Raw genomic sequence first — 16,121 nt, 5'->3', positions numbered from 1 at the left:
GAGAGACAAAGACCCACCTCCACTTCCTGTAGAGAGACAAAGACCCGCCCCCACTTCCTGTAGAAAGACAAAGACTCGCCCCCACATCCTGTAGAGAGACAAAGACCCGCCCCCACATCCTGAAGAAAGACAAAGACCCGCCCCCACATCCTGTAGAAAGACAAAGACCCGCCTCACATCCTGCAGAAAGACAAAGACCCGCCTCACATCCTGCAGAAAGACAAAGACCCGCCTCACATCCTGTAGAAAGACAAAGACCCGCCTCACATCCTGCAGAAAGACAAAGACCCGCCCCCACATCCTGTAGAAAGACAAAGACCCGCCTCACATCCTGTAGAAAGACAAAGACCCGTCTCACATCCTGTAGAAAGACAAAGACCCACCTCACATCCTGTGGAAAGACAAAGACCCGTCTCACATCCTGTAGAAAGACAAAGACCCGCCTCACATCCTGTAGAAAGACAAAGACCCACCCCCACTTCCTGTAGAAAGACAAAGATCCGCCCCCACTTCCTGTAGAAAGACAAAGACCCGCCCCCACATCCTGTAGAAAGACAAAGACCCACCTCACATCCTGTAGAAAGACAAAGACCCACCTCACATCCTGTAGAAAGACAAAGACCCGCCCCCACATCCTGTAGAAAGACAAAGACCCACCTCACATCCTGTAGTGAGACAAAGACCCGCCTCACATCCTGTAGAAAGACAAAGACCCGCCTCACATCCTGTAGAGAGACAAAGACCCGCCCCCACTTCCTATAGAGAGACAAAGACCCGCCTCCACTTCCTATAGAGATGCAAAGACCCGCCTCCACTTCCTGTAGAGAGACAAAGACCCACCTCCACTTCCTGTAGAGAGACAAAGACCCGCCCCACTTCCTGTAGAGAGACAAAGACCCGCCTCCACTTCCTGTAGAGAGACAAAGAACCGCCCCCACTTCCTGTAGAGAGACAAAGACCCACCCCCACTTACTGTAGAGAGATAAAGACCCACCCCCACTTCCTGTAGAGAGACAAAGACCCGCCCCCACTTCCTGTATAGATACATAGACCCCCCACATCCTGTAGAGATACAAAGACCCACCCCCACATCCTGTAGAGAGACAAAGACCCGCCCCCACTTCCTGTAGAGAGACATAGACCGACCCCCACTTCCTGTAGAGTCAAAGACCCACCCCCACTTCCTGTAGAGAGACATAGACCCGCCCCCACTTCCTGTAGAGAGACATAGACCTGCCCCCACTTCCTGTAGAGAGACAAAGACCTGCACCCACTTCCTGTAGAGAGACATAGACCCGCCCCCACTACCAGTAGAGATACAAAGACCCGCCCCCACTTCCTGTAGAGAGACAAAGACCCTCCCTCACTTCCTGTAGAGAGACAAAGACCCGCCCCCACTTCCTGTTGAGAGACAAAGACCCACCCCCACTTCCCGTATAGATAAATAGAGCCACCCCCACTTCCTGTAGAAAGACAAAGACCCAACCCCGTTCCTGTTATCCGTCTTGGTGTTTCTGTTTTAGAGATTACATGTGATAACAGTCAGTGGACAGCAAATTATACAGATTGGAGACAGTTTGGGGAATTTTTCGGGATAACATAATTTATAAATAAAGTGATTTGCAGATTGTTTATTTATCACATTATCTATAAAATGAGATCAATATGTCTGAAAGTTCAGGGAACAATTTTTGCATTTCATGGTAGGATTAGTTGGACTTTGTGTTTGCATTATATGCCGCTACTTTCAGAACTGTCGTACAGTATATTCAGGCACCATATAGCAGTATCAATATTTAGGTATAGTTTGGCAGCATTATTGTATGGGATATAAGTATTATTTGACACTATGTGATGTTATTTTATGGGTACTCTATGGTAATATTATTTAGCCACCATATGTATTATTATTATCTATATAGTATGCAGGAATGATTGTATGGGTATTATGTAGTTACAGTATGGTAGTATTATTTAGGCACTATTTGGTAATATTATTATTGAGGTACAGTATGCCAACATCACAATATTACTGTAGTATTCACCACTAAGTGACGGTATTATGTACATACTCTATGGTGGTATTCTATTGGAACTATATACTATTTAGCTATACTATGCCAGCATTATTCTCTAAGCATGGTACTAAAGTATTATTTGCCAATATATAAGGGTATTTTATGGGTACCATATGGTAGTAGTACGTAGGCACTATATCATAGTAAAATTAAGGTATTATTTAGCATTATATGGTGGTATGATGTAGATACTGTATGCGTTTTTGGCACAATATAGTAGTACTATTTAGGTATAGCATGGCAGAATTATTATGAACATATGATATTACAGTATTATTTGGCACTATATGACAGTATTATATTGGTACTGTATGGAAGTATTATGTAGGCACTATATTATAGTGTAATTATCTGGGTATAGTATAGCAGCATTATTGTGTGGGTACAGTATAAACCTATTATTTGGCACTGTATGACGGTTTTCTGCTATCACAATTACAGTAACATTGCCCAAGGCTCGGCTTTATCCAGTTTACTGCACCCAATAAAGAATTTCTCATAAGGAGTTAACTGGCAGTAACTTTCTAACTAGACATGGTGTCTCTACCCTTCCCTTTCTTTGCATTCTTCAGCCGCCGGGATTTGCATATTGAGTATTTCTTTATTCTTGCAGCTTATTGGTGAAAGTAACACAATCTGCGGCGGTCGGTGGATCCGGCACAGTTACCGCGCACACCTTGCCCTTTCTGCAGACATTTGCATGCAGAGAGTTTACTGAGGCCTCGTATACATCAGATTTGCATCCAGTCAAATCTGGGACCGATGACAAGAAAAGAAAATCAATGAATGAATCCACGAAAACACAAAAGCGGCAACAAAAAATGTAACTCCATTCTCATGTAAATGTTTGATAACTGTTCGTCAGGTCGTCAAGATGGAACGTGATCAATGGGAGATGCAAAGTTTTCCCATGAGTCAATAAATATCGAAGATTATGTAAGAAACATTCCTCAGCTATCCCTATATACAGGCAGCGCCAGATATTTACCGGGGAGGGGGTGAATAAGTAAAACATGTCTTTTCATCCCTGGAACACCCCTTTAAGAACTCTGCTCTTAGGAATAAAATACTGCCGTATACTGTTCTCATTTAATTTTATTACTGCTATATCTCCTCAGAATATAACACTGCCACACACTGTGCTCCTCTAAATGTAATACTGCTATACACTGTGATCTCAGAAATAATACTGCCACACACTGTGCCCCTCCAAATATAATACTGCTATACACTGTGATCTCAGAAATAATACTGTCACACACTGTGCCCCTCCAAATATAATACTGCTATACACTGTGACCTCAGAAATAACACTGCCACACACTGTGCTCCTCTAAATGTAATACTGCTATACACTGTGATCTCAGAAATAATACTGCCACACACTGTCCCCCTCCAAATATAATACTGCTATACACTGTGATCTCAGAAATAATACTGTCACACACTGTGCCCCTCCAAATATAATACTGCTATACACTGTGACCTCAGAAATAATACTGCCGCACACTGTACTCCTCTAAATGTAATACTGCTATACACTGTGATCTCAGAAATAATACTGCCACACACTGTGCCCCTCCAAATATAATACTACTATACACTGTGACCTCAGAAATAATACTGCCACAAACTGTGCCCCTCCAAATATAATACTGCTATACACTGTGATCTCAGAAATAATACTGTCACACACTGTGCCCCTCCAAATATAATACTGCTATACACTGTGACCTCAGAAATAATACTGCCGCACACTGTACTAGTCTAAATGTAATACTGCTATACACTGTGATCTCAGAAATAATACTGCCACACACTGCGCCCCTCCAAATATAATACTGCTATACACTGTGACCTCAGAAATAACGCTGCCACACACTGTGCCCCTCCAAATATAATACTGCTATACACTGTGACCTCAGAAGTAATACTGTCAGACACTGTGCCCCTCCAAATATAATACTGCTATACACTGTGACCTCAGAAATAATACTGCCACACACTGTGCTCCTCTAAATGTAATACTGCTATACACTGTGATCTCAGAAATAATACTGCCACACACTGCGCCCCTCCAAATATAATACTGCTATACACTATGACCTCAGAAATAACAGTGCCACACACTGTGCCCCTCCAAATATAATACTGCTATACACTGTGACATCAGAAATAATACTGTCACACACTGTGCCCCTCCAAATATAATACTGCTATACACTGTGACCTCAGAAATAATACTGCCACACACTGTGCCCCTCCAAATATAATACTGCTATACACTGTGACCTCAGAAATAATACTGCCACACACTGTGCTCCTCTAAATGTAATACTGCTATACACTGTGATCTCAGAAATAATACTGCCACACACTGTGCTCCTCTAAATGTAATACTGCTATACACTGTGATCTCAGAAATAACACTGCCACACACTGTGCTCCTCTAAATGTAATACTGCTATACACTGTGATCTCAGAAATAATACTGCCACACACTGGGCTCCTCTAAATACAATACTGCTATACACTGTGATATAAGAAATAATACTGCCACACACTGTGCTCCTCTAAATGTAATACTGCTATACTGTGATCTCAGAAAGAATACTGCCACACACTGTGCTCCTCTAAATGTAATACTGCTATACACTGTGATCTCAGAAATAATACTGCCACACACTGTGCTCCTCTAAATGTAATATTGCTATACACTGTGACCTCAGAAATAATACTGCCACACACTGTGCTCCTCTAAATGTAATACTGCTATACACTGTGATCTCAGAAATAATACTGACACACACTGTGCTTCTCTAAATGTAATACTGCTATACACTGTGATCTCAGAAATAACACTGCCACACACTGTGTTCCTCTAAATATAATACTGCTATACACTGTGATCTCAGAAATAATACTGCCGCACACTGTGCTCCTCTAAATGTAATACTGCTATACACTGTGATCTCAGAAATAATACTGCCACACACTGTGCTCCTCTAAATATAATACTGCTATACACTGTGACCTCAGAAATAACACTGCCACACACTCTGCTCCTCCAAATATAATACTGCTATACACTGTGACCTCAGAAATAATACTGCCACACACTGTGCTCCTCCAAATATAATACTACTATACACTGTGACATCAGAAATAACACTGCCACACACTCTGCTCCTCCAAATATAATACTGCTATACACTGTGACCTCAGAAATAACACTGCCACACACTCTGCTCCTCCAAATATAATACTGCTATACACTGTGACCTCAGAAATAACACTGCCACACACTCTGCTCCTCCAAATATAATACTACTATACACTGTGACCTCAGAAATAACACTGCCACACACTCTGCTCCTCCAAATATAATACTGCTATACACTGTGATCTCAGAAATAATACTGCCACACACTGTGCTCCTCTAAATGTAACACTGCTATACACTGTGATCTCAGAAATAATACTGCCACACACTGTGTTCCTCTAAATATAATACTGCTATACACTGTGATCTCAGAAATAATACTGCCGCACACTGTGCTCCTCTAAATGTAATACTGCTATACACTGTGATCTCAGAAATAATACTGCCACACACTGTGCTCCTCTAAATGTAATACTGCTATACACTGTGATCTCAGAAATAATACTGCCACACACTGTGCCCCTCCAAATATAATACTGCTATACACTGTGACCTCAGAAATAACACTGCCACACACTGTGCCCCTCCAAATATAATACTGCTATACACTGTGATCTCAGAAATAATACTGCCACACACTGTGCTTCTCTCAATGTAATACTGCTATACACTGTGATCTCAGAAATAATACTGCCACACACTGTGTTCCTCTAAATATAATACTGCTATACACTGTGATCTCAGAAATAATACTGCCGCACACTGTGCTCCTCTAAATGTAATACTGCTATACACTGTGATCTCAGAAATAATACTGCCACACACTGTGCTCCTCTAAATATAATACTGCTATACACTGTGACCTCAGAAATAACACTGCCACACACTCTGCTCCTCCAAATATGATACTGCTATACACTGTGACCTCAGTAATAATACTGCCACACACTGTGCTCCTCTAAATGTAATACTGCTATACACTGTGATCTCAGAAATAATACTGCCACACACTGTGCCCCTCCAAATATAATACTACTATACACAGTGACCTCAGAAATAATACTGGCGCACACTGTGCTCCTCTAAATGTAATACTGCTATACACTGTGATCTCAGAAATAATACTGCCACACACTGTGCTCCTCTAAATGTAATACTGCTATACACTGTGATCTCAGAAATAATACTGCCACACACTGTGCTCCTCTAAATGTAATACTGCTATACACTGTGATCTCAGAAATAATACTGCCACACACTGTGCTCCTCTAAATATAATACTGCTATACACGGTGATCTCAGAAATAACACTGCCACACACTGTGCTCCTCTAAATGTAATACTGCTATACACTGTGATCTCAGAAATAATACTGCCACACACTGTGCTCCTCTAAATGCAATACTGCTATACACTGTGATATAAGAAATAATACTGCCACACACTGTGCTCCTCTAAATGTAATACTGCTATACACTGTGATCTCAGAAATAATACTGCCACACACTGTGTTCCTCTAAATATAATATTGCTATACACTGTGATCTCAGAAATAATACTGCCGCACACTGTGCTCCTCTAAATGTAATACTGCTATACACTGTGATCTCAGAAATAATACTGCCACACACTGTGCTCCTCTAAATATAATACTGCTATACACTGTGACCTCAGAAATAACACTGCCACACACTCTGCTCCTCCAAATATGATACTTCTATACACTGTGACCTCAGTAATAATACTGCCACACACTGTGCTCCTCTAAATGTAATACTGCTATACACTGTGATCTCAGAAATAATACTGCCACACACTGTGCCCCTCCAAATATAATACTACTATACACTGTGACCTCAGAAATAATACTGGCGCACACTGTGCTCCTCTAAATGTAATACTGCTATACACTGTGATCTCAGAAATAATACTGCCACACACTGTGCTCCTCTAAATGTAATACTGCTATACACTGTGATCTCAGAAATAATACTGCCACACACTGTGCTCCTCTAAATGTAATACTGCTATACACTGTGATCTCAGAAATAATACTGCCACACACTGTGCTCCTCTAAATATAATACTGCTATACACTGTGATCTCAGAAATAACACTGCCACACTCTGTGCTCCTCTAAATGTAATACTGCTATACACTGTGATCTCAGAAATAATACTGCCACACACTGTGCTCCTCTAAATGCAATACTGCTATACACTGTGATATAAGAAATAATACTGCCACACACTGTGCTCCTCTAAATGTAATACTGCTATACACTGTGATCTCATAAATAATACTGCCACACACTGTGCTCCTCTAAATGTAATACTGCTTTACACTGTGATCTCAGAAATAATACTGCCACACACTGTGCTCCTCTAAATGTAATGCTGCTATACACTGTGACCTCAGAAATAATACTGCCACACACTGTGCTCCTCTAAATGTAATGCTGCTATACACTGTGATCTCAGAAATAATACTGCCACACACTGTGCTTCTCTAAATGTAATACTGCTATACACTGTGATCTCAGAAATAATACTGCCACACACTGTGCTCCTCTAAATGTAATACTGCTATACACTGTGATCTCAGAAATAATACTGCCACACACTGTGTTCCTCTAAATATAATACTGCTATACACTGTGATCTCAGAAATAATACTGCCGCACACTGTGCTCCTCTAAATGTAATACTGCTATACACTGTGATCTCAGAAATAATACTGCCACACACTGTGCTCCTCTAAATATAATACTGCTATACACTGTGACCTCAGAAATAACACTGCCACACACTCTGCTCCTCCAAATATAATACTGCTATACACTGTGACCTCAGAAATAATACTGCCACACACTGTGCTCCTCTAAATGTAATACTGCTATACACTGTGATCTCAGAAATAATACTGCCACACACTGCGCCCCTCCAAATATAATACTACTATACACTGTGACCTCAGAAATAATACTGCCGCACACTGTGCTCCTCTAAATGTAATACTGCTATACACTGTGATCTCAGAAATAATACTGCCACACACTGTGCCCCTCCAAATATAATACTGCTATACACTGTGACCTCAGAAATAACACTGCCACACACTGTGCCCCTCCAAATATAATACTGCTATACACCGTGATCTCAGAAATAATACTGCCACACACTGTGCTTCTCTCAATGTAATACTGCTATACACTGTGATCTCAGAAATAATACTGCCACACACTGTGCTCCTCTAAATGTAATACTGCTATACACTGTGATCGCAGAAATAATACTGCCACACACTGTGTTCCTCTAAATATAATACTGCTATACACTGTGATCTCAGAAATAATACTGCCGCACACTGTGCTCCTCTAAATGTAATACTGCTATACACTGTGATCTCAGAAATAATATTGCCACACACTGTGCTCCTCTAAATATAATACTGCTATACACTGTGACCTCAGAAATAACACTGCCACACACTCTGCTCCTCCAAATATAATACTGCTATACACTGTGACCTCAGAAATAACACTGCCACACATTGTGCCCCTCCAAATATAATACTGCTATACACTGTGACCTCAGAAATAATACTGCCGCACACTGTGCTCCTCTAAATATAATACTGCTATACACTGTGACCTCAGAAATAATACTGCCGCACACTGTGCTCCTCTAAATGTAATACTGCTATACACTGTGATCTCAGAAATAATACTGCCACACACTGTGCTCCTCCAAATGTAATACTGCTATACACTGTGATCTCAGAAATAATACTGCCACACACTGTGCTCCTCTAAATATAATACTGCTATACACTGTGATCTCAGAAATAATACTGCCACACACTGTGCCCCTCCAAATGTAATACTAGTATACACTGTGACCTCAGAAATAATGCTGCCAAACACTGTGCTCCTTCAAATATAATACTGCTATACACTGTGATCTCAGAAATAATACTGCCACACACTGTGCTACTCCAAATGTAATACTGCTATACACTGTGATCTCAGAAATAATACTGCCACACACTGTGCTCCTCTAAATATAATACTGCTATACACTGTGATCTCAGAAATAATACTGCCACACACTGTGCCCCTCCAAATGTAATACTAGTATACACTGTGACCTCAGAAATAATGCTGCCAAACACTGTGCTCCTTCAAATATAATACTGCTATACACTGTGACCTCAGAAATAACACTGCCGCACACTGTGCTCCTTCAAATATAATAGTGCTATACACTGTGACCTCAGAAATAATACTGCTACAAAGTGTCCTCCTCCAAATATAATACTACTATACACTGTGATCTCAGAAATAATACTGCCGCACACTGTGCCCCTCCAAATATAATACTACTATACACTGTGACTTCAGAATTAATACTGACACACACTGTGCTCATTTAAATATTATACTGCTATACACTGTGACCACAGAAATAACACTGCCACACACTGTGCCCCTCCAAATATAATACTGCTATACACTGTGACCTCAGAAATAATACTGCCACACACTGTGCTCCTCCAAATATAATACTGCTATAGACTGTGACCTCAGAAATAACACTGCCGCACACTGTGCCCCTCCAAATATAATACTACTATACACTGTGACCTCAGAAATAACACTGCCACACACTGTGCTCCTCCAAATATAATACTGCTATACACTGTGACCTCAGAAATAACACTGCCACACACTGTGCTCCTCTAAATGTAATACTGCTATATACACTGTGATCTCAGAAATAATACTGCCACACACTGCGCCCCTCCAAATATAATACTACTATACACTGTGACCTCAGAAATAATACTGCCGCACACTGTGCTCCTCTAAATGTAATACTGCTATACACTGTGATCTCAGAAATAATACTGCCACACACTGCGCCCCTCCAAATATAATACTACTATACACTGTGACCTCAGAAATAATACTGCCGCACACTGTGCTCCTCTAAATGTAATACTGCTATACACTGTGATCTCAGAAATAATACTGCCACAAACTGTGCCCCTCCAAATATAATACTGCTATACACTGTGACCTCAGAAATAACACTGCCACACACTGTGCCCCTCCAAATATAATACTGCTATACACCGTGATCTCAGAAATAATACTGCCACACACTGTGCTTCTCTCAATGTAATACTGCTATACACTGTGATCTCAGAAATAATACTGCCACACACTGTGCTCCTCTAAATGTAATACTGCTATACACTGTGATCGCAGAAATAATACTGCCACACACTGTGTTCCTCTAAATATAATACTGCTATACACTGTGATCTCAGAAATAATACTGCCGCACACTGTGCTCCTCTAAATGTAATACTGCTATACACTGTGATCTCAGAAATAATACTGCCACACACTGTGCTCCTCTAAATATAATACTGCTATACACTGTGACCTCAGAAATAACACTGCCACACACTCTGCTCCTCCAAATATAATACTGCTATACACTGTGACCTCAGAAATAACACTGCCACACATTGTGCCCCTCCAAATATAATACTGCTATACACTGTGACCTCAGAAATAATACTGCCGCACACTGTGCTCCTCTAAATATAATACTGCTATACACTGTGACCTCAGAAATAATACTGCCGCACACTGTGCTCCTCTAAATGTAATACTGCTATACACTGTGATCTCAGAAATAATACTGCCACACACTGTGCTTCTCTCAATGTAATACTGCTATACACTGTGATCTCAGAAATAATACTGCCACACACTGTGCTCCTCTAAATGTAATACTGCTATACACTGTGATCTCAGAAATAATACTGCCACACACTGTGTTCCTCTAAATATAATACTGCTATACACTGTGATCTCAGAAATAATACTGCCGCACACTGTGCCCCTCTAAATGTAATACTGCTATACACTGTGATCTCAGAAATAATACTGCCACACACTATGCTCCTCTAAATATAATACTGCTATACACTGTGACCTCAGAATTAACACTGTCACACACTCTGCTCCTCCAAATATAATACTGCTATACACTGTGACCTCAGAAATAACACTGCCACACACTGTGCCCCTCCAAATATAATACTGCTATACACTGTGACCTCAGAAATAATACTGCCGCACACTGTGCTCCTCTAAATATAATACTGCTATACACTGTGACCTCAGAAATAATACTGCCACACACTGTGCTCCTCTAAATGTAATACTGCTATACACTGTGATCTCAGAAATAATACTGCCACACACTGTGCCCCTCCAAATATAATACTGCTATACACTGTGACCTCAGAAATAACACTGCCACACACTGTGCCCCTCCAAATATAATACTGCTATACACTGTGATCTCAGAAATAATACTGCCACACACTGTGCTTCTCTCAATGTAATACTGCTATACACTGTGATCTCAGAAATAATACTGCCACACACTGTGTTCCTCTAAATATAATACTGCTATACACTGTGATCTCAGAAATAATACTGCCGCACACTGTGCTCCTCTAAATGTAATACTGCTATACACTGTGATCTCAGAAATAATACTGCCACACACTGTGCTCCTCTAAATATAATACTGCTATACACTGTGACCTCAGAAATAACACTGCCACACACTCTGCTCCTCCAAATATGATACTGCTATACACTGTGACCTCAGTAATAATACTGCCACACACTGTGCTCCTCTAAATGTAATACTGCTATACACTGTGATCTCAGAAATAATACTGCCACACACTGTGCCCCTCCAAATATAATACTACTATACACTGTGACCTCAGAAATAATACTGGCGCACACTGTGCTCCTCTAAATGTAATACTGCTATACACTGTGATCTCAGAAATAATACTGCCACACACTGTGCTCCTCTAAATGTAATACTGCTATACACTGTGATCTCAGAAATAATACTGCCACACACTGTGCTCCTCTAAATGTAATACTGCTATACACTGTGATCTCAGAAATAATACTGCCACACACTGTGCTCCTCTAAATATAATACTGCTATACACGGTGATCTCAGAAATAACACTGCCACACTCTGTGCTCCTCTAAATGTAATACTGCTATACACTGTGATCTCAGAAATAATACTGCCACACACTGTGCTCCTCTAAATGCAATACTGCTATACACTGTGATATAAGAAATAATACTGCCACACACTGTGCTCCTCTAAATGTAATACTGCTATACACTGTGATCTCATAAATAATACTGCCACACACTGTGCTCCTCTAAATGTAATACTGCTTTACACTGTGATCTCAGAAATAATACTGCCACACACTGTGCTCCTCTAAATGTAATGCTGCTATACACTGTGACCTCAGAAATAATACTGCCACACACTGTGCTCCTCTAAATGTAATGCTGCTATACACTGTGATCTCAGAAATAATACTGCCACACACTGTGCTTCTCTAAATGTAATACTGCTATACACTGTGATCTCAGAAATAATACTGCCACACACTGTGCTCCTCTAAATGTAATACTGCTATACACTGTGATCTCAGAAATAATACTGCCACACACTGTGTTCCTCTAAATATAATACTGCTATACACTGTGATCTCAGAAATAATACTGCCGCACACTGTGCTCCTCTAAATGTAATACTGCTATACACTGTGATCTCAGAAATAATACTGCCACACACTGTGCTCCTCTAAATATAATACTGCTATACACTGTGACCTCAGAAATAACACTGCCACACACTCTGCTCCTCCAAATATAATACTGCTATACACTGTGACCTCAGAAATAATACTGCCACACACTGTGCTCCTCTAAATGTAATACTGCTATACACTGTGATCTCAGAAATAATACTGCCACACACTGCGCCCCTCCAAATATAATACTACTATACACTGTGACCTCAGAAATAATACTGCCGCACACTGTGCTCCTCTAAATGTAATACTGCTATACACTGTGATCTCAGAAATAATACTGCCACACACTGTGCCCCTCCAAATATAATACTGCTATACACTGTGACCTCAGAAATAACACTGCCACACACTGTGCCCCTCCAAATATAATACTGCTATACACCGTGATCTCAGAAATAATACTGCCACACACTGTGCTTCTCTCAATGTAATACTGCTATACACTGTGATCTCAGAAATAATACTGCCACACACTGTGCTCCTCTAAATGTAATACTGCTATACACTGTGATCGCAGAAATAATACTGCCACACACTGTGTTCCTCTAAATATAATACTGCTATACACTGTGATCTCAGAAATAATACTGCCGCACACTGTGCTCCTCTAAATGTAATACTGCTATACACTGTGATCTCAGAAATAATATTGCCACACACTGTGCTCCTCTAAATATAATACTGCTATACACTGTGACCTCAGAAATAACACTGCCACACACTCTGCTCCTCCAAATATAATACTGCTATACACTGTGACCTCAGAAATAACACTGCCACACATTGTGCCCCTCCAAATATAATACTGCTATACACTGTGACCTCAGAAATAATACTGCCGCACACTGTGCTCCTCTAAATATAATACTGCTATACACTGTGACCTCAGAAATAATACTGCCGCACACTGTGCTCCTCTAAATGTAATACTGCTATACACTGTGATCTCAGAAATAATACTGCCACACACTGTGCTCCTCCAAATGTAATACTGCTATACACTGTGATCTCAGAAATAATACTGCCACACACTGTGCTCCTCTAAATATAATACTGCTATACACTGTGATCTCAGAAATAATACTGCCACACACTGTGCCCCTCCAAATGTAATACTAGTATACACTGTGACCTCAGAAATAATGCTGCCAAACACTGTGCTCCTTCAAATATAATACTGCTATACACTGTGATCTCAGAAATAATACTGCCACACACTGTGCTACTCCAAATGTAATACTGCTATACACTGTGATCTCAGAAATAATACTGCCACACACTGTGCTCCTCTAAATATAATACTGCTATACACTGTGATCTCAGAAATAATACTGCCACACACTGTGCCCCTCCAAATGTAATACTAGTATACACTGTGACCTCAGAAATAATGCTGCCAAACACTGTGCTCCTTCAAATATAATACTGCTATACACTGTGACCTCAGAAATAACACTGCCGCACACTGTGCTCCTTCAAATATAATAGTGCTATACACTGTGACCTCAGAAATAATACTGCTACAAAGTGTCCTCCTCCAAATATAATACTACTATACACTGTGATCTCAGAAATAATACTGCCGCACACTGTGCCCCTCCAAATATAATACTACTATACACTGTGACTTCAGAATTAATACTGACACACACTGTGCTCATTTAAATATTATACTGCTATACACTGTGACCACAGAAATAACACTGCCACACACTGTGCCCCTCCAAATATAATACTGCTATACACTGAGACCTCAGAAATAATACTGCCACACACTGTGCTCCTCCAAATATAATACTGCTATAGACTGTGACCTCAGAAATAACACTGCCGCACACTGTGCCCCTCCAAATATAATACTACTATACACTGTGACCTCAGAAATAACACTGCCACACACTGTGCTCCTCCAAATATAATACTGCTATACACTGTGACCTCAGAAATAACACTGCCACACACTGTGCTCCTCTAAATGTAATACTGCTATATACACTGTGATCTCAGAAATAATACTGCCACACACTGCGCCCCTCCAAATATAATACTACTATACACTGTGACCTCAGAAATAATACTGCCGCACACTGTGCTCCTCTAAATGTAATACTGCTATACACTGTGATCTCAGAAATAATACTGCCACACACTGCGCCCCTCCAAATATAATACTACTATACACTGTGACCTCAGAAATAATACTGCCGCACACTGTGCTCCTCTAAATGTAATACTGCTATACACTGTGATCTCAGAAATAATACTGCCACAAACTGTGCCCCTCCAAATATAATACTGCTATACACTGTGACCTCAGAAATAACACTGCCACACACTGTGCCCCTCCAAATATAATACTGCTATACACCGTGATCTCAGAAATAATACTGCCACACACTGTGCTTCTCTCAATGTAATACTGCTATACACTGTGATCTCAGAAATAATACTGCCACACACTGTGCTCCTCTAAATGTAATACTGCTATACACTGTGATCGCAGAAATAATACTGCCACACACTGTGTTCCTCTAAATATAATACTGCTATACACTGTGATCTCAGAAATAATACTGCCGCACACTGTGCTCCTCTAAATGTAATACTGCTATACACTGTGATCTCAGAAATAATACTGCCACACACTGTGCTCCTCTAAATATAATACTGCTATACACTGTGACCTCAGAAATAACACTGCCACACACTCTGCTCCTCCAAATATAATACTGCTATACACTGTGACCTCAGAAATAACACTGCCACACATTGTGCCCCTCCAAATATAATACTGCTATACACTGTGACCTCAGAAATAATACTGCCGCACACTGTGCTCCTCTAAATATAATACTGCTATACACTGTGACCTCAGAAATAATACTGCCGCACACTGTGCTCCTCTAAATGTAATACTGCTATACACTGTGATCTCAGAAATAATACTGCCACACACTGTGCTTCTCTCAATGTAATACTGCTATACACTGTGATCTCAGAAATAATACTGCCACACACTGTGCTCCTCTAAATGTAATACTGCTATACACTGTGATCTCAGAAATAATACTGCCACACACTGTGTTCCTCTAAATATAATACTGCTATACACTGTGATCTCAGAAATAATACTGCCGCACACTGTGCCC

The sequence above is a fragment of the Phyllobates terribilis genome, unplaced genomic scaffold (assembly GCF_046119375.1).
Source record: "Phyllobates terribilis strain yellow unplaced genomic scaffold, ASM4611937v1 Scaffold_13__5_contigs__length_258822181, whole genome shotgun sequence".
Classification (NCBI taxonomy): Eukaryota; Metazoa; Chordata; class Amphibia; order Anura; family Dendrobatidae; genus Phyllobates; species Phyllobates terribilis.
This window is presented reverse-complemented; position numbering follows the sequence as displayed.